The sequence below is a fragment of the Pteropus alecto genome, unplaced genomic scaffold (assembly GCF_000325575.1).
Source record: "Pteropus alecto unplaced genomic scaffold, ASM32557v1 scaffold28, whole genome shotgun sequence".
NCBI lineage: Eukaryota > Metazoa > Chordata > Mammalia > Chiroptera > Pteropodidae > Pteropus > Pteropus alecto.
In genome coordinates this window covers 3,782,247-3,802,743 of record NW_006441063.1, presented here as the reverse complement: position 1 = coordinate 3,802,743, position 20,497 = coordinate 3,782,247, and the positions used below count along the sequence as shown (strand labels likewise).

General features: G+C 39.1%; 1 protein-coding gene across 1 annotated transcript in view; it reads left to right on the top strand.

Moving 5' to 3' along the window:
- LANCL3 (LanC like 3) overlaps window positions 1–20,497 on the top strand; it is an 84,530-nt gene that overhangs the window by 46,868 nt on the left and 17,165 nt on the right. The window lies entirely within an intron of this gene.

Genomic DNA, 20,497 nt, shown 5'->3' with positions numbered 1-20,497 from the left:
ATTATTGCACTGGTGTCCATTTTCTCAATTTGTTGGTAGTCCACCCCTAGGCTTTTGCTCATGTCATTTTACCCACCTGGATACTCTTACCTTTAGGCACAGCTTGTATTCCAGATCCTGTAAAAAGTGTTCTCCTGTTTCTCTCTTCTCTAAAATGAATACTCTTTGTCTCCAGTACTGTGCCACTTAACACCTAATTCTGTCCCAACAAAACTGTACAGTCTCATAAGGTATGACTATATCGCATCCAACTACACTAGTTCTCCTTACCTCCTTTCGAGGATATAAGAAATGCACTAAACATCTCTTCATTGATCAATGGATAACAAAAACAATCATTTGACCATAGAAATGGCACCTTTTGATAGTTAGCTTTTTGCATTGAGTGTCATTTCCTTAACCAGGTTTAGTTCAGTTCTTCCCTGAGAATATAGCTACTCTGTATTTATCTTGTGAAAGTCCACCACACTCATTTCCACTTTATTTTAAGGAGAGAATGAATGTGAGCTTTTTTCCTCCTAATTGAACATAAGTGATTGCTTTGAAATTTTGTAATGGCTCAATACCTTAGAAACATTTTAATTCTCCTGGACCAGTCATACCATAGGCATAACTTCAGGGTCTCGTCAGGGTCTTGTCCCTTCGGCCTCTCTGCAGTAGAAGATGGGCCATGAAGATAATACAGACATCTTTCCTGTGTCCTCAGAGTTATGTAAATAACCCTACCTCCTTTACTGACTGAAAAACTGTCATTAGTTTCCTTTTCAGGTCATTCTCTGTCTGCTGAGTGAAATTCAATAGTCCTTGAAAATTCAACCTTCCACAGTCTAATCACTAGATCATTGTTAAAAAAAGTTATCCTTTTAAATGCATTGATTTTTCTAGAGTAATAGGAGGGCTGTTAGGTTTTGTTTTGTTTGTTTTCCTGTATACCTTTAGGGACTGTTCAGTTATCATTTATTTTCATTAACTAGATTTTCATTTTAAAACATATTGCATGTACTTGATATACACACACACATCCAAGTGTACAAAAGGGGTGTGTGTGTGTGTGTGTATATAAAAAAAATGAGAGGTAAGTCTTCATTTCACCTCAGATTCCCAGTCTCCACTTATCCCCATAGGCAAACAATTTTACCTGTTTCTTGTGAATCTTCCCAGGGATATTTTAAACATATTCACACGCATGCATGTGTGAGTAGAGCATGCTATGAATACTTTTTATGCACCCTGTTTTTTTAATCTGACTATATATGTTGGAAAACTTTCCATATCAACATATACATCTACTTTATACCTTTCGTGGTTCGATAATATTTCATTGTATGGGTGGTACCACACTTCATTTAACTAGTATCCTGTTAGCCGGCATTTGGATTGTTTCTAGTCTTTTGCCATTGGCATTATATGCACATCTTTGTATACCTGGGCACAAATATTTGGTGGAATTGCTAAGATAATTTTTGATCAGTGCTGCTAAATTACTTTCCAAATAGACAATACATTTTTACCTTCCCCCTCGATAGTGTATGAGAGTGCCTGTTTCCCCAGGAGTTGCCTGGGCTATAAATTTTACTTAGCCATTTCTGCTCCTCTGCTAGATTAAAAATGGTATCTTAATTTGCATTTCTCTAATTATGAATGAGAATAAACTTTGCATAAGTTTAAAGTGTTTTGCATATCATTATATGCAAATTTCTTGTTCATGTTCTTTTCTATTTTTCTTTTGAATTGCAGCTTTTCTTTGGTTTATAAAATTTAAAATATTAATATTGTCTGTCATATATTTTGCCAACATATATAAAGTCATTATTATGTGTTTTTCAACAACTTTTATGATTACTTTTTAAATGTTTAAATATGTTATCCCTCTGGAAATTATTACACTAAATGATTGCAAAAACAATAACATTTAAATCAGTTTAAGTTCCATGAGAACAGAGGCCAAGTTTTTTATTAACTATTGTATACCTAGTTCTGACACATTTATTTAGTACCAACTATGGCAAAATATGGGTAGCACATTTCCGACATTTCCTTTGCTCTTTTTTTTTTTTTTTTTTTTTTTCTACATTTTTTTACCAACTTTCTCTCAAATGATTCTCTGACCTGAAGTTTGGGAAGGATAAGCAGTCACACCACACTTTGCTGAGATAGCAGCAGTTGGTCAGCAGTGGTGGAGGTGATAGTGTTGGTTAAGGAGTCAGCCTCCACCCTGGCCTCTATTGCTTCCTCCTCATGGTGCCCAGGGCCTTGGGTAGCCTCAATAAATGTATCAGTCCACATTCAGCATCCCTTGTGAAATCTGGTCACCTTTCAACTGCCTTTGAATGGAGGAAAACCCACAGTACTGTATACAGTCAAATCGAGGACACGGGAGAGGGAAATGTCCCAGAAGAGTCTTGGGAATGCATGTGCAGATACCCCTGGGAGGTTACAAGTTGAAGCTCACCTCTACCATTAGTTTGGAATCTGGAATTGGTAACCGGATAGGGCTGGGTGAACTTCAAAACTGTTTTTAAATTTAGATTTTTAAATTTATAACAAACACCTCTAAATCTCAGTGGCTTACAAAAACAAACATTTATTTTTCTTACTCATGAGTAGGTGTGAGTTCAGGTTGGCTCCTTGTGCTTCCTCATTCTCCTTGGGCCATCAGTTACCTAGAGGATATTCTTCTCGTGGCAAGTGCAGAGGTGTAAAAAGACAAGCCAATTCACATCACCATATTGAGCTCACAAAGGTGAAGTCAAAGAGACTTCCCAGTAGCTTCTGCCTACCTATGATAGAACATAACATAGGGTAATGGTAAAGATAATGGACTTTGGAGCCTGACAACACTGGAGTGGCACACTGTTGAGTGCTACTCAAAAAACCATTTATCTCCCATTCCTTTCATGAGCCACAGTAGAGGCTCATGATGCCAGATACTTTTCCAGCCGCTCTTGCAGCTGTAGGTAGCCATGTTACACAGTTCTGGCCAATGAGACACCAGAAGAACTCTTCTGGGTGCCCCTGGGAAATGATTTTCCTGTTTGAGCAAGCCACTTAATTTCTCAACTCCTTAGTATTCTCATATTCAAGTTTGGTCTAGATACAATTCATAGAGTTGTTGTATTAGTCACATTTACATTGTAACAAATCCCAAATCCAATGGTTTACGGTAACACATTTATTTTTCTTGCTAATGGTCTGTGGGTCATCAAGGGTAGGGGTGGCTCTGCTTTAGGCTGTGGGGAAGGTTCAGCCCAACTCCATGTGTTTCAGGACAAGACAAACTGTGCAAGTATGTTTAAAGTTTCTACTTATCACTAACATTCCTATGACCAAAGCAGTTCACATGACCAGGGCCATCAATAAGCAGGGAAATAGTATCCATCCACAATGGTAAGTACTACAGATACATGACAGAGGTGTGGATGTATAATTCTATTACAGTAGAATGAAGATTAGAACAGTAGTTCAACCTCTCACACTTCCTAGGTATAAGAGCATAAACAAATCACTAGCTTCTTAGAAGGTTACTTTTCTAATCTTCAGGATGGCGCTGGGCTCTTTTCTCTGGATTAGTGTGAAGATCAAACATAAACTATGTGCTGTGACGCCCTTAACAAAAGTTAGCCCTCCGTCCCCTACCACCAAACTGATTGTCTACTAAATGAGTTCCTCCCAGAAGTCAGGTATGTGATTTAATCTTGGCATTTTATGAAGATGATGATTGGGTGAGAAGTCACCGAGAAAAAGGTTCCCTGAGGGAGGAGGCAAACCGTTTCTTCACTAAGCGAGCATTTACTAAACACTTGAAATCATTATTTCAAGGTCATTATCATGCTTTCATGCTTCAATAAATAGTAACTTTTTTTTTTTTCAAATGACCCTCAATTCACTGACAAGATCATAGGGACACTGATTTTAGCTGTTTCATAAGCTCCCTCTGCTGGAGTAAAACGGCACCTTTCCTCAGGTTGAACATCTTTTTCCCTTTAATTGAAAGCAAACGTAATAAACAATTTGCTGCATTGCTAGACTGGCTTTTCATATAGTGTTTCTGCTGCCGTGTCCTGAATTTACCTGCCACAGAGCTGTACCACTAATCAGCATCTCTTGCCTTTTCAAAACAGAGCCTTACAAAAGACACTGATTTTAAAGAATTTGCCAGCAATGTGAATTGTTAATAATAAGCAGGTTCTTGTGTCCTGTGAGTAATGCCCTTGTTACTTCAATTCTAACCTCAGTTTTAGAATATCTGGAAGTATTATGGGAAAGCTGGGACAGGCCTACTTACAGGTGTTTACTGAAAGAAAATTAGCCTGAGTCACCAAGTTTGTTATGTAGGTAGACTATAATTTTCTATAGAAAAAGTGAGGATTGATGCACAGCCAACACCTCCAGTTCCAGGAGGAAGCACCTTTACTCAGGACACAGGTTTTTGGGGCTATCAACACAAATTTTATGTGAATTTATTTTTTATAAAGCCATTATTCATTGCTTAATGTTTATGGAGTTTCACTTTATTTCTGGCTTGGAGTTGTGCCAAATATGTCTTCTTTCTCACTTGTCTCTCTTTTTGGAGTCACTTTTGGGGTTTAAATGACTAGGGTATTTGGTGAATTCTGAATTGAGTAAAAGAACCTTCTATATGATAGCATAGCATAGAGGAGAATCTTGCAGTAATGCCTACCTCATTGTGAGATAGTGGTAGCACCTCCATTTCTGCCACAGCCAGACAATGTTTCCCTATAGCTTCGAAACTCAAAGTACGATCTGAACCAGCGTCACCTGTGGACTTGTTAGAAATGCAAAATCTCAAGCCTCACCCCAGACTTACTAAATCTGACTTGGCCGGGCCATAAAATCTCCAGGGAGTTTATATGCACATTAAAATTTGAGAAGCACTGGTCTAGAAGAAGGGGAAATTGCACAGTAATGCCAATCCTGAGGTATGTGAGGTAGTTCTGGCACCCGAGAATCTGCCACAGCTAGGAACACGTTACTCCTGCACTCCACTAAGGTCTATGACTAACACCTATAGGCTCAGGGCCAGCTCCACCCTTTGGCTTTGTAATGCTCGGCAGTGAGCCCACAACCCCAGCCATGCAATCATTACTTACTATCCTTGTTGACTGTGCTTGCCGACTTTGACCTCACCTCCAACTTACCTGACCTCTGTGGAATATTTATCATATGATCTTCTTTGTCCCAAAGTCCTAAATTCTGGTTCTTCCCAGCTGGGATATAGCCAGTCCTAAGTGAAGACACACCTTACATTTAAGGCCCTGTTAAATGGGCCTGTAGATCTTCAGCAACTAAAGCCTTAAATTAGTCATAACTTTTAAAATTTCAAATGATAGGAATTCAACTTGAAGTGGCTTAATATTAAAAGGGGGCACTAATATGGATCAGATATCATGGTATCATTGCTAGGATATTCCTGCCCCAAATGCATAACTAGAATCTGATCATACGGAACACTGGATACATCCAAATTGAAGGACATCCTGTAAAATAAATCGCCAAACTCTTAAAGTCAAAAAAAGACAAAAACCAAGGATCTTTTCCAGATTAATGACATCTAAAGAACATGACGAACGCCTTCTGGTTCTGCATTAGATCTTGTAACTATGCACACACACACATACATATATATGTATGTATATATATATACACATATAAAATCTTAGGGGCATTTTTGGAAAAATTTAAATATGGACTTTAGATAATAGTATTATATCAAATTACCTGATTTTGATAATTACAGTGTAGTTAGGCAAGAGAATGTCTCTGTTTATAGAAAATATACACTGAAGTATTTTTGAGTAAAGGGGCACTTTGTCTGCAACTTACTCTAAAATGCGCCCCCCCTCCAAATATGAGAATGAGAAAGCAAATGTGACAAAAACGTTAACAAAGGATGACTTGGGTAAATGGTCTATACTATTCTTATAATTTTTTGGAATTCTGTACCAAAAATTTCTCCCAAAAAATAAAGGAAGGTTTTATTAACGGACCTCGCAGAATCAAAGGAAGAGGTGTAAGACTCAGAGCAGCATAGGAACCTTGGGAACTGTATGTGAAGACTTGATGCCACCAGAGTGAACTCTGATCTGGATAAACTTCTTTAACAAGTCATAGAAACCTGGAAATTTAGAGCAAGAAAAAGGCTTTTAAGGTCCTCGAATGTCTCCATTTCACTGATGAGAAAACTGAGATTCAGAAAGCACAAGTAACTGTTGAAGGACTCACAGATAATAAATACAGTTTCCAACCGCAGACTTTTAGAACTTTTCATATTGGCTTATAAGTGGATCCTCAAAGTTTGTTCTTTTTCTTTCACTTTTAAGTTAGAATATGAGTTGCAGTAAGAACAAGATTCACATAAATGATAAATATGCTGTGACGTGAATATGTTCTGTTAACAAATATATAAACAAGACCCCCCACATGATTAACATGGTTCCCTCCAAATTTTGCTGTTAAGTTTTGCCATGATAAATAAAATATTTAAACATAAAAAGCAATGGGGATTGTCTTCTAACACAATTTTATTTATATGTAAAAGTCAGCTGGAAAATTTGAATTTCTCCACTTAACGTGTGGATGGGGACATTTTTTCTTTTTCCATGGCATTTTTCCATGGCACCTCATAGAATACATCTCTCTGTCGAAAAGGAACACTAATCTAGCCTCAATTCTTGGAAATATCCCTTGTGATTTGGAGAGACTGTGATTGCAGTCCATTTAGAAAGCATAATATCAGACATGTAGGGACATTTAGAAGCCATCTATTCTCAGCCACTCCTTTTAAAGGTGAAGGCTGCCTGCAGTTGGTTACTCACTCTCCCTTCATCTCCTGCACCTGTTTCACAAAAAGGCATGGATTTAAAATGGAGTAGCATCTATTTGTGTATATTGAAAGAATTATTTTTGTGATCACTTCTGAAATAGCAGTATATTTAGAGAAAGTAGAACTACTTTAATCATACTTCCTGTAATCCTGTTTTATCTTTTGGTATAGAAAAGACATTTGTGTAGTGGTTTGATAGTTAGACTGAGGGCAGTTAAACCTGCCTTGACTAATTACCTCCATGATAGCTTTGGTAATAGAATGTAAATCCTAGCCGAGTGATTCTAGGTGGTAAGGTGCAAAATTGAATATACAGTGACTTAATGTGTGGTGAGAAGCAATATATTTAAAAAAAGAATTAAGTGTGCTTTCCATCACCTGTGTTCAGACACAGTCATGAATGGCTAACAAATTTTTCAGACAATATGGATTCCTATAGTTCTTTCTGGTGACAGACACCGTCTGTTGCCTACCAGATATCCATTTTCCACATTGTCTTTACTAATGGAACCCTAATCTTGTTTAACATAGCAATGTTCTTGAATAATTAGTTGGTTTTACAACCTCCCCCAGGATGGCTATGTCAAATAGTGCTAGCTAATGACATGTCGATGTAAGTCTGTTTATGAGCTTTTCTGATCAAAAAAGAATGGATATGACTGGTGCTACCCTTCCCCATTTCTTCCTGCCTTGAATATAAACATGATGTCTGGCGTTACACCAGCTATTTTGTGCCTATAAACCAACATGATGGAAGGAAGAGAGAGTTGTGACATCCTGGCTGACATCACAAACCGCTAAACAATGTCAGCCGTTGGCTGCTTCCAGACTTTTTGTTATATGAGAAAAATAACCTTTTATTTGATTAAGTCATCGGAAGTCAGATTTTCTAATTTAAGTTAAACACATTCCTGATACGAGTGTAGTTGACCCTTCCGTGGCAGTCTGCCTAGCTCAAAATAACCCCAGTTCTCTGTGAAACACTGTCCTGCTCCCTCCCTGGGTAGATCTTTACATCCATGTTGACACAATTGGGCTAAGCACATCTGCCTGAGGCTGAGCCAAACAGATTCTTAGAAATTTGAAATTGGGTTTCAGTGGTTCTAGTTGATTCTTCAGTGTGGGTAAAACTGAGGGACATAATAAAACTTGGAAGCTGCTGTATGTGATGGTGTGATCGAAGGTCACCTTCAGCCATAGAGAAGTAGAGATATTGCTCTGCAGAAGATGAGAGAGGCAGAGTCAAATATGTGGTGACAGAAAGAAATCTATGGGCAGTGAACACACAGTGTAAATATATATATGCCTTACTGTTAAAGTGTACAGCTGAAACGTATTGGATTTCATTAACCAATGTCAGCATAAAAATAAATTAATTTAAAAAAAAAAAAAAAAGGGAGGCAGAGACCAGTGTCATCAAGAGAGAGAACACTGCCTGGGGCCTGGCAGCTTTCTGGGTCCAGGTTTAGTCCATTCTTGGGCTTGGCTGCCCTCGGATTACAGGAGCTGCTCCAGCCTCCTTCCTGAGAGCCAAGCAGTCCTATGTGATTGGCAGAGTTGTGCCCTGTACAGGGCACCTAGCCAAAAGGGCAAGAGAAGTGAAATCCAGCCTCTGTGTTTTAGTCACTAAGCCTAGGCCTGGGGCTGTATCAGCCCAGAAGTAATGTGCTTCTTTATGCCATATCTGCCTAGAAGGGAATATAACCTTTTTTTTTTTTCCACATAAAACTTAGAAAGGCCCTTCTTAGGGACAGCTAGTAAAGTTGGTGTCTAATAAACAAAGGACCTTGATGTGCAGACAAAATGTATTAACAGCTAAACCATTTGATAGCTGTACCTGATTTATTTTGCTTTTTAAAATTGGAGTATAGTTGACATATAACAAAATGTACAAATCATAAGTGCAAGTTGAAAGATTTCACTGTGTGGCTCATATATCCACTACCAAGATTAAGAAAAAACTATTTCTATCATACCAGAAAGTCCCGTTATCCCAATCAGTACCACTTGTCTACACACACACACAAGGGAAACAGGGAAATAGCTATTCTTCTAACCTCTATCACTGTAGTTTGATTTTGCCTGTTCTTGAACTTTATGTAAATGGCTTTTGTGTCTGGCTTCTTTTGCTCAACATGTTCATGAAATCCATGCTGTTGCATGTATCAGTAATTTGTTCTCTTTATTCTTTAGTAGTATTCTGTTGGGTAAATATACTACAATTTATTCATCCATTCTTTTGATGAACATTTTGGATGTTTCCAGTTCTTATGAATAAACTTATGAATAAAGCTGTTGTGGACATTCTTATACAAGTGGACCTAGGTACTTATTTCTCTTGGACACTGATCCACTGTAGAAGTCCAAATTATACATTTTTTCACAGTTAAAAAATATCTATGTAGATACAGATACAGATCTTGTATAAATGTGGATAATTTTTTCTCTTGAGTTGTTTCTTCATAATGTAATTGGGAGACCTTATTTTGTAAGTACTTCTTCATAACTAATTATATATGTAATGTACCTATACCCTTTAAATATTAAGCATGGGGCTACTCTCTCAGTATTATGGGGATGCACGCTTTTGTTTACTTAAAAATTGGTAAATGGTCAGTAGTAGTTTGTGTTATGGCTAATGAAGCAAATTTATAGGGGCAATACCTGGCATTAAGCTTATAATTAAGAGTCCAGCGTGTAACCAGAAATACAGCAAAGCTACATGAACCACATAAGATTAAGCTGATTTCCTTATTCCAACTACCTGTGCTATTTGCAGTACTAAGTAGTGCTGGATTTGCCATGCAAAGCCCTAAAGCGGTGTCTGTGTCTCAGCATCATGAGTGCAGATTTTTTTTAAAAATATGAGTGTACTGTCCTACCTCCATAAAATCTTGGTCTAGGCTGGGGCATCTGTTTTGAAACCTTTTCATGTAATTTTATGCTGTAGTAACTGGCCAGCTCGCCATTTCTTTCCTGTGTCCATCCTTACAATTCTGATGATTACCATCAGTTAAACATTGGAGCCTGTGAATGGATTTCATCTCCTGTTAAAATTTCCCAAGGCAACATGAGAGAAGCACTCAATTTATTTAATATTGATTTCTTTATGAAGATAGCCCTATTAAAATAATGAATAATTATGGAGAGTAGCTAAATAAGACAATTTTGGGTAATAAACTATGGAGCACAAGATAAATTTATTCAGACTAGAATATAATCTCAACAATGGCAGGGATTTTTTTTCTCTTTTGTTCATGAAAGTTCTCCTAGTGAGCCATAGTAGGGCTCAATAAATATTTCCAGCATAAACCTTGTAAAAGACAAGGACCTTAAAGTTACTAACTGACAAGGTTATAAATCCTGCTTTGCTTACTACTGGTTATGTATCTCACTTGCTCACCCCAGCTTTTCTAAGGACCGGGAAGAAGCCTCCCTAGCTGCAGTCCTTCAGCAGCAACCACCTGCAACTTGTGGAATATCAAATCCAAGGAAAAGGTTTTGTGGAGCTTCTTGTGCTTAACAGAGTAGAGGTGTCGGTTTTCTTCAATCTTCTCTTCAGCCACAGAGCAAACTCGTCCTGAGAGTCTCCATTCCTTCTCCTTCACCTAGGTGTAAAATGAAAAATGAAACCAGCCATAGTGACACTTTTGTTCATCATGGCTGCCTGATCCCTAATAGGAAGAGGGTGGCAGCTCCCTTCAGCACACATTCATGGCCAGGTCACCTCAAATCGCCTTTTTTTGATGTGTTGTTTATATAGAAAGTAATTCTATATGAATTTTATAATCTGGCTCTCTTAATGATCTCTGGCTAAAACTGTTTCTGAAAAGAAACTGGAAAATAATCCTTTTCCCTTTAAAGTACCTGAAAACACAATGTCAACATAACAAAAGTACTTTGGACATAATCAGACAGAAGATTCCCTACAATACCTAAATGAACAAAAGGGAAGGGAGAAAAGTTACGTACATATTTAGAAATCATGAACCAGAAAGGTCCTGAGAAGTTACTTGGTTGGCCACCTCATTTTACAGGTGAAGACAGTGAAACCAGAGAAGTTATCATTTGCTCAGGGCCATGTAATAACAAAGCCATAAATTCCAAAATTTTCAGCCATGGTTACCCAACCAACCCCACCTTGCCCCTGCCCCAATAGCTTTAGGTTTCATTTTGCACACAGAAGATACCACTCATAGCAAAAAAACATAGTGTATCACACTGCTTTCCTTAGCCCAAAGAAATGCATTTATTAAAATGTGGTTTAAGGTATTGAAAAAAAAAAAAGATTAAGCAGCTTTGAAGAATCTCTGTATTCCCTTCCCCGTTTATGACCTTCAGGGCACCCATTAATCCCACAGGACCATGTCAAAGAGCATGGCAAAAACAACAAAAATTCCTTTCAGCTTATTCTGTCCAAAGTATCTATATGGAAGAGTTATTGAAACTTAAAATGTCACAAATTGTTCAAATATTGTTCTTCTAGGACCATTTTCATGAATAGCTCTCTAAAGTGACAGGGTAGGTAGTATATAATACAGTCACTTAATTGAAGTGACAACGGTTCTTGGAAAAGAAGATAATTGCTTCACAGCACTTGTTGCCGAGGTGCCCATGGGCCTCCTCTCTGTCGTTCCAAATCGACATTGAAGATTTGAGGATCTACTGTCATGGTGGCAGATTGCAGAGTATCCACTATCCCTGATCTAGGGCAGGATAAGTAGAAGGAGTAGAAAGAGTAGGGAAGTCACCTAGGGAAATGGCAGCAAAGTGACAGTCTATTTTCTGGGCCTTGTCTCTGGGCTCCAGGATAGCACTTAACAGGAAAAATCAATCACAACCTTGTGAGTGCAGTCAGAAGTAGAAACTGCATTTGAATTTGTCCACTCAATCAGCTTCACTTTGAAGCGCTCCAGAGCTAGAGGTTTCCATGGAAACGGGTACATGTGGGCAAAAATTGCTTTACAGGGAAATGAATGCTAGCAATGCTGTTGGGTTGATATTTTATGGCTGCCCAGTTGATGTGAGTTTGGCTGTATGTAACCCAATCAACAGTGACTGTAAGAAAGGGAGTAATTTTTCTCTCACAAGAGTCTGGTAATAGGTAGTTCATGTTGTTGTACAGATGCTCAGTGATATCCACAAACCCTAGAATCTTTCTCTTTCATCATTCTTTGAATATTGGTCTTTCATCCACATGCTCATTGCCTCAGGATGCAAAATAGCTGCTATAGCTCCAGGCCTCACATAAACATTCGGGGCACCAAAAAGAGGAACGGCAGGTAACAGCCAAGTTCATTCATTTTATTTCCATTTATCATGAAGTAAAAAGCTTTCCAAGAAGCTCCTGCCACAGCAGATTTCCCCATTGATCAAAATGAGACCACACAGCCAACCTTACTACCTTCAAGGAAGGCTGAGATCTGAGTATCTGGCAAGGGACAATAAGTTCGACATGATTGGCTAAGGCTATTCACTATTTATCACCTAGAGCTAAACACAATTATCACCCTGATAAAATTGAGATCCAGTTAGCAAGGAATAAGGACAGAGTGGATATTGAGTAGCTAATTAATAGTGTAGGCCACAAATATATGATCAGAATTGGCCTTTCCAAATAAAAAAGGTATTTACTTCCTACCTGATTATACACAACTACTGATCTCTATAATTTATGTATTCTCCAGCACAGTGTCACGCACCCAGCAAGCACTTGAAAAATGTATGTTAAACCATGATTTAAGAATACTACAATGGCATTCATTCAACAGTGGCTTAGAGGAGGGTCTGATGTGAAATGATCAGTTATGCATCCAGCCTTAATAACATAGTCATTCATTTTGGGGACATTGGGAGCCCAAAGACTCCAGATAATTCAGGTAACCAATACCAAGAGGCTAAAACAATTTCTAGTTTTTTAAGCTTTCTACTAGGAAGAAAGTACCTAGGAGAATATGCATCTTGATAAAATGCCTAAAATAAAGGACAAGTTAAACACACACTATAATCTCATTGCAAGGGACTTTTTGCCTAGCCTGTAGGAAATGAAACCACTGAAACATATCACATCCACATCCCAAAATTAGAGCCCAAATAAGTATATGTAGATTTGTAAATTGTCAAAGTGTTGAATCACAAAATAACAAAACACTATTTCCAAAAGACACATTAAAGACCTCCTCAGCTTTACTCCTTTTTCAGATGAGGGAACTGTGGTCCAGGGAGGTTATGTGATTGAGCTAAAGTTACATAGTTAGTGACAGAGACTTGTCCAGAAACCAGATAAACTTGAAAAGTATTTTGAAAGAACAACAACAACAACAAAGTGTGGTTTGGGGAGAGTGGGATAGTGAAAGGCTCAAAGTGTGGTGATGAGAAAATAGACATGAAGGGTCATATATTACTAGTTTATGAATTACAATTGACAACTTAGGAAGGCAAGCTGACACAAGCTGGTCCTTGGGTGGAGGGTGGGGATAGGAGGTGAGCAACAGTAGGGTTATTTTATGAGTGATTTCCTGAGCACGGACCTCAAAGGCCTACAGTGCCAAATCTTGTAGTTGAGTCACTACTGGACTTTGGATGTCTGTTTTAACTATAGCTTACATGCATTATGCGTGTGCTTTATGCCAGGAATTGTGCTAAATGTCTTATATGGAATCATAGCAATCTAGTGACATAAGTAGGTCTCCTCATTACTGCTTTTTACAAATGAGTGAACTGAGGCTTGGAAACTATTAAGTAACTTGCCTAAATCCACACTGCCAGAAAGTAGTGAAGCTAAGTTTGGAGCTCAGGTCTGTCTGACCCTAAAGCCCATGTTTTTGATCACCATGATATGCCCCTTCTTTGGTTCCAGAGCCAGACTCCTCCAGTGCCTTAGAGAACCATAGAGTTTGGAGCCTAGAGGAACCTTAGAAGTCACCTAGTACAGTGCTATTCAACATGTGATTCCCAGCCCAACACCATGCACATCACCTCAGAGTCCAGGCCCCATTCCACAGCTACTGAGTCAGAATCTCTGAGGGTGAGGCCCGGAAAGCTGTGTTTTAGCTAGCTCACTGGATGATTTGTAGGCATACTAAAATTTAAGAAGCACTGACTTAGTGGACAGAGTCTAGTCCAGTCCTTTTATGTCACAGATGAGGAAACGATTCTAATGACTTAACCATGGTTACTGTGGCAAAGTTGAATCTCAAGCCCAGATCTCCTGAATCCTAGTCCAGTGCACTGTCTGATGTGTTTTATGGCATGGGTCCCCAACTCCTGGTACCAGTCTGTGGCCTGTTAGGAACTGGGCCGCACAGCAGGAGGTAAGTGGCGGGTGAGCCAGCGAAGTTTCATCTGTATTTACAGCTGCTCCCCAGTGCTAGCACCACCTCCGAAGCTCCACCTGAGATCATCAGGCATTAGATTCTCATAGGAGCACCAGTCCCTGCTGCCAAAAAGGTTGGAAACTGCTGGTCTATGGGTTCTCCATTACTCTCCCACAAAATGTGCGTTGGTGTCTGGGTCAGAAATGATGAGGTTCAGTGGATCTCTGGCCTGACCCAACATGTCCATTCACGTGCACATGGAGTTTCTTCCACTCTCCTATGACTCAGCCCAAAGGTATTTCTCTATACCTGGGAGTATCTTTTGCTTGGGAAGTTTTTTGCTTGTCTTTCCTTTTAGCTCTGTTCATCATCATCATCATTATATTATCGCTTTTTGCATTCATTCAATATTTTGTAGCAGTGATACTCAAACTTGACTGTACTTTGGAATCTCCTGGGGGGCTTTTAAAAATACTGGTGCCTGGGTCCCACACCTAGAGAGTCTGATGGAATTGGTTTGGGGTGTGGTCAGGACATCAGGATTTTTAAAAGCTCCCCAGGTGATTACAGTGTGCAGCCAAATGTTGGGAACTGCTTTTCATAAGTCTCACCATCATCTTAGGAGGTAGGTGGGACAAGTCACTGTGATCCCCTTTGCGTATATAAGGAAGCTTGGGCTCTGAGATATTTAGTGTCTTGCAGGGAACGATGAAATCATCTAGTGACACTTGATGCAGACTGAATTACTAGGTACTTATAATAAATCTGTAAAGCCAGCAGTCAGCCTGCAAGAATGGGGTAAAACCTGTTTTACTTTCCTGGTTTCTGGTGTTTTCTTGGCTTGTGTTTCTTGACATGAGAAGGGAAAAGAAACAACTTTGAAATGGTAGCTGGGACCAAATAACTGAAATTCCCTGCCGAATCCCTTTAATGACTGGAACATAATCATTACTAGAGCCACCTGCCTCCCATTCTTTATCACCCAGCATAATCATGGTCAGGGAGGTTCAGGAAAACCAAATGGAAGGGACTTGCACATTCTACACCAGCACACATGTCCCTTTTGGAGACTAATTAAGAAAACAAACCTGGCCACATTGGCTAAGAGCTCTCCACTGGGAGTTGGAAATTTGGATACGTTTTTCCTAGATAGCATATTGGAAGAGAATTTCCTATTGTAGCTGCTTTTCTTTTCTGGGTAATCTGATCATTTAAATTATAGTGTGCAGTGTTCTTGCCTGGTACTCCCTCTTGCTTCTTTGAGTGTCTATGGGAACTTCCTATAGTTCTTTCAGTCTAATTTCTCACCCTTCCCAGGAAAATTCTCTGCTGCAACCATCCTCTCTGTTCCCATAATCCCTTTCTACTTCAAGTGTGTTCCATGGACCAGCAGCAGCAACATCACCTGGGAGCTTGTTAGAAATGTAGAATCCTGGTCTCACCCAAGATCTACTGATTCAGGATCTTCATTTTAACAAGGTGATTTGTGTGCACATTGCAGTTTGAGAAACATTGCCCCAATTCATAGGGTTTCCCTCAACATCTCAAAGCTTAAAATGTCCTCTCTCCCTTCCTTAAATTTATCCACTTCCCACTTGTCCTTTAAAGCATAGCTCACATCTCTCTCCCTCTGTGAAGCCCCTAATATTTACTCCCTCCACCTTCCACCTATATGTCATGACTTTTAGAATTTAAGCAAATGCTGAATGTGTCATTATTTAAATGGTCCAGACGTTAATTTAGTCTATTATTAAGATTACATCTTTTATCAAAGTGCCTAGCATAGCACATAATATGAATTGTTCAGTTCATCAAGATCTGTTCCCTGCTTAAGAGCTTTCCCTTAGTCCTACCTTGTCTCTTTCTTTAAGCTTTTTCTCCTTCAAAGCAGTGCCCCTGAGTTCCAACTGAACCACAACCCCAAAGAGACATCAAAAGTAAAAATCTAACCAATTGTGAATATTGACTTTCCTTAACTTTTTAATTTGAAATTATTTAAACTGGTAATTTTTTCAAATACATTTACTTTGGGGTATAGGCTGTTTTTCTGGTCTACCATGGTACCCATAGGAAACTTTTTCTCTCTGGCTCTCTCATTGAATGTGCCATCTCATGGTATCTCTTTTACTGGCCCCTTACCCGGAGGCAGGAGACACATCTTTGAGGCTACCATCTCCCCAAATTCCAGGTGGAGGGGGGCATCCATCCTAACTACCTATCAACCCCCAAACTTATCTAGGGTGGTTATAGCATCTCTTCTAAGGCTTGACACAAGAGGGTGTAGCAGGAACTCCACACTGACTTTCAACTTCCTGGTTTCTTTTCCATGTCAACTCTCTACCTTGAACAGCTTTTAGCTCTATCCTGACTCTACATATCTTTCAAGTCTGTTGTTTATGGTATCAACTTAAGTACCAAAATAATCAGGTTCTAACAACTCGAAATCCCTTTTCCTCAAAGTCCATGGGTATCAAAAGTCATTTTGATGTTAATTGGTAGTCAGATGGTTTGTTTCTTTTCTCTCTGAGCAGAAGTCTACCTACCATCAGAATGGTGGGATAAAGGGTTGGAGTGAAATAAATTGCTGGAAGAAAACACCTAAGTTGATATTAGATTCGTACTCTGTTACACATGTGTTTAGCATGATATTAGAGTGACTTTCTTCATTCCATGTAGATGAGCAGTCACATACTCAGGGCATTTTGGACTATTGCTTGATAATGTTGGCCATGGTTGATATATAGCTAGCAAAGGCTGGCACTTCAGAGTGCCTGTGGGCCAGACATGTGCCCTGGAAAGGGGTCTGCAGTGAGGCAGGCTTTCTGTGGCTTGGTCCATTTCATTCATTTCTTTAACAAAAGTCATCTCTCCTCAACATGGAAGTGGTTCAGTCAGAGCACAACCTTCAGGTAGGTCCAAGAAACATAGATAGCATGGGCTTCATTGCTCTTTTGTCTCTTCATATTCAGATCCCAGCCCAACAGGAATATTTCACAAGAAACTCCTCTATTTGAGGATCAGTGAAGGGAATCAGTTAAACTAATGAAACTCTTAAACCAAACCACCAGACTTACTTTATATTTTTTAAGATAATTTATTTTAATTCAGTATAAAAAAAAAAGTTTTTAAAGAACTGAATCCATCCAAATTACCAGCACATGCATAAGCCTTGTGTGCTCCAAATACAGGAGAGAGAATTTGCGTTTGTTTAGATAAAGACCTGGAATCCCCTCCCTGCCATCCCCAGTCTCCCTTTTCTCCCACTGGCAATGCCATTTCCTCATTCCTAAGACCTCAGTCTGTTTCAAAAGCGTGGGGGCCATTTTCCTGGAGGTAGTATTTGTGCTCATTCTTGTGTTCCTGTGTGCTGGGAGCAGGGAACGGAGTGGCGTCTGAGAAAGCAGACAAATGAGAGAACAAGAACAGGCCCCTCCCCTTGCAGCTCATCTTTCTTCTTTCTGTACTGTTTGTTTAGAGGGGAAAAAAGGGCACCCTCTTCCTCAGTGTTCCCCTCTACACACTTTTAATGAACACTATTTTTTTTAATTTACTGATCAGTTAACCCAAGGGTAGGTCTTGTCTGTTCCCAGAGATAAAGAACTGCATGCATCATTGGTCTTTATCCAGCCAAACAAGCGTGGTTTCTCTTTGTTTTTCACAGTGTTTCTGAGAGATAAGAGGAAACCACCCAGACATGATGCATGACTGTGGAGGTTTTGAAATATTTTATAAACTCATTCTCTATTCCGAGCTGTGGATTAGGGATGGAAAAAATGGGAGAGCGCACCACATGTAACCTAAGTTGATTTTTTGTGGGGGTTAAAACCAAGCAGATGAAAACACACACACATGAGTGGTGGTTGTATGAATAAATGTTCAACTGAGGAAAGAACAAGCTGATTTTCAATTATTGGTACAGGAGTAAAATAGGGAGAATTTTAGTAATTCAAATTCAAATGAGTACACCTCCTAAAAATTCAGTGTCTTTTTCCTATTACAAAAACTGCTTTTGTCACATGGATTCAAGACCAATATTGGCAGACAGGACCTAAGTTCAGTAGAAGAGCCAGATATATTCCCAAGAGAATAGGGATGAGACCAGATTAGATCCCTATTATGTCCTTGCCCTTCAAGGCTCTTAGCAGATTTCTGGGAGTGAGCCAGGATGGAGGGGTTGATCTGAGACTGATGATGCCAGATATTAAATAAATGGCATGAATAAGACTAAACGTAAGAACAGTTGGTAGTGATAAAAGTACAAAGAGTAAGATGTTTTTAATAGCAAATGAAAATTTTGGTAGCAATTTGAATAGATGCAGAGTAGGAAATTATTTAGGAGAAATTTGCTACTCAGCTAAGGAAAGACTTAAGGTCGAGCCTTGAAATGATGGTGGGAATACATGGGAAGGTAGGGTGTTTGGGAATTTTAGGCAGAAAGGAGTAAACTCAAGAGACAAAATAGCTAATAAAAGGGAAAGTTAAGTCAAGAGCCATGACCTAATTGTTTCTGAGCAACCAGAAAAACCAAGGAGATAGTAAAGTCTTAATAAAGCTGAATAGTGCTTCATTGTCTATGTGCCATACTCTGCATTACTGTTTCTTTCCACTCCTAGACTTGTGAACTTTAATTGCTCTATTGTAGACTTTTGTCTATGTCTCATCTCCAGTGCTGGATAATAAGTTCCCAGTAGGGAAGAAAATGTGTCCCAGGCCTTGTAGAATTTCCCACACAATACTTAGTATAGGGCCTTATTGGAACATTAGCTCAGTAAATGTTAATTGACAGAATTAATGAACAGCTTCTTTCTGTAATTATTTTTCCATATTAAATGCTAGATTTGAGGAGGCTAAAACCTGGATTATATTTTACCTTTCTAATGTTGGGTAAATCAGAGGAGCAAGTTCTGAGTTAAGAAGTCATTTGTACTTTATTTCAAAAGGGATTGGTGAGTTTAATGGTAGATATCAGGTAGAAAAGAGTTGATGTCTTAGGAGAGAGGCCAAAATCCATTGGACTTTTTTCCTTGATCCCAGATTCATTCAATCAGGGGAAGGCTGAACTTTAGGTTAACTTGAGGGGGGGAGGGGGAGAGGGAGGGAGGGTGTGTGTGTGTGTGTGTGTGTGTGTATGGTTTGCTCTGTACCCTTTCTTCTGCTTCTATTTCATGGTATGTATAAATTTACTTTAGCTGATGAATTGTCATATTGACCATATACTCAAAGGGAACGGAGAAGAAGAAAGTGACATCGTTAAGGATTCCCAAAGGCAGGGGTCAAGGTCTGTGTGTGTGTGTGTGTGTGTGTGTGTATGTGTTTGCTCTGACAAGTACTTTTCTTGTACAGGTCTGCCTTTTTGGAAGATTGACTTCATGAGAGCGGAGGTCTTGTCTATCTCGTTCACTGTCGTATCTCCAGCACCACAAACAGACTTTCCTGGCATATAGTTGGGGCTTAGGAAATAATTGTAGAAGGAAGGGAAAAAAGGATGGAGGGAGTGAGGTTAGGGAAAAAAGGAAAGAGGGGAGGGAGGGCTCTCTCTTCATGCCAGTAAACCTGGCACTTATTTACTCACCCATTAGTTACCAGAGGCTCTCTCAGGTTCTGTGTTAGGAACCAAGGATACCAAAATGATGAGACGCCACAGTCTTTGCCCTCAAATAACTGATCGTCTAGTAGAGAGAGACATGACACACCAGGTGGTAAATGCTGCACCAAGAAGTCATGGTGATAACAAGAGTGTGCCAAAGGGAACATTAATCTGCCCAGAGGAAGAGTGGGAGGCAGAAAATATTGCAAACCTGAGCAGAATCCTAATAAACTTAATGATGCTTTGTAGGCTTCAGAACATTTTAATCTCTGTAGTCCTAAAAATGACTGTGAGTAGATTGAATAAAATATTGACAACTGCAAATCATTACGTTTTAGTCATTCTCTATTCAGAGTAATTTTGATATTAAAAGTTATTTTGCCTTGGTACTTATTGGACTTTGGTTCCATTCAGGGAAAGTGAATCAGTCATACAGCAATCTGTCATAGAATTGTGGCTTTATAAGCATTGTCTGAATGACACAAATTTGAAGGTCCATTGTTTGAGCCAGACCAGCACTGTTTACCAGGAGTAACAGCTTTGTTAAGCATGATCACTTAGGATCAGACCTTGTTCTTTTCTGAGCAATTTCTTGTTCCTCTGACAAGGATTAATGATATAACAACTGTAAGGTAGTCTTTGCATTTTACAAAAGGCTATCGCGGTAAAGGTGTGCCTTTGCCATCAAAAACAGCAAATTTTCCGAAAGGGGTTGATAAACGACAACAGAGAATCATTGGTTTAAAAAAA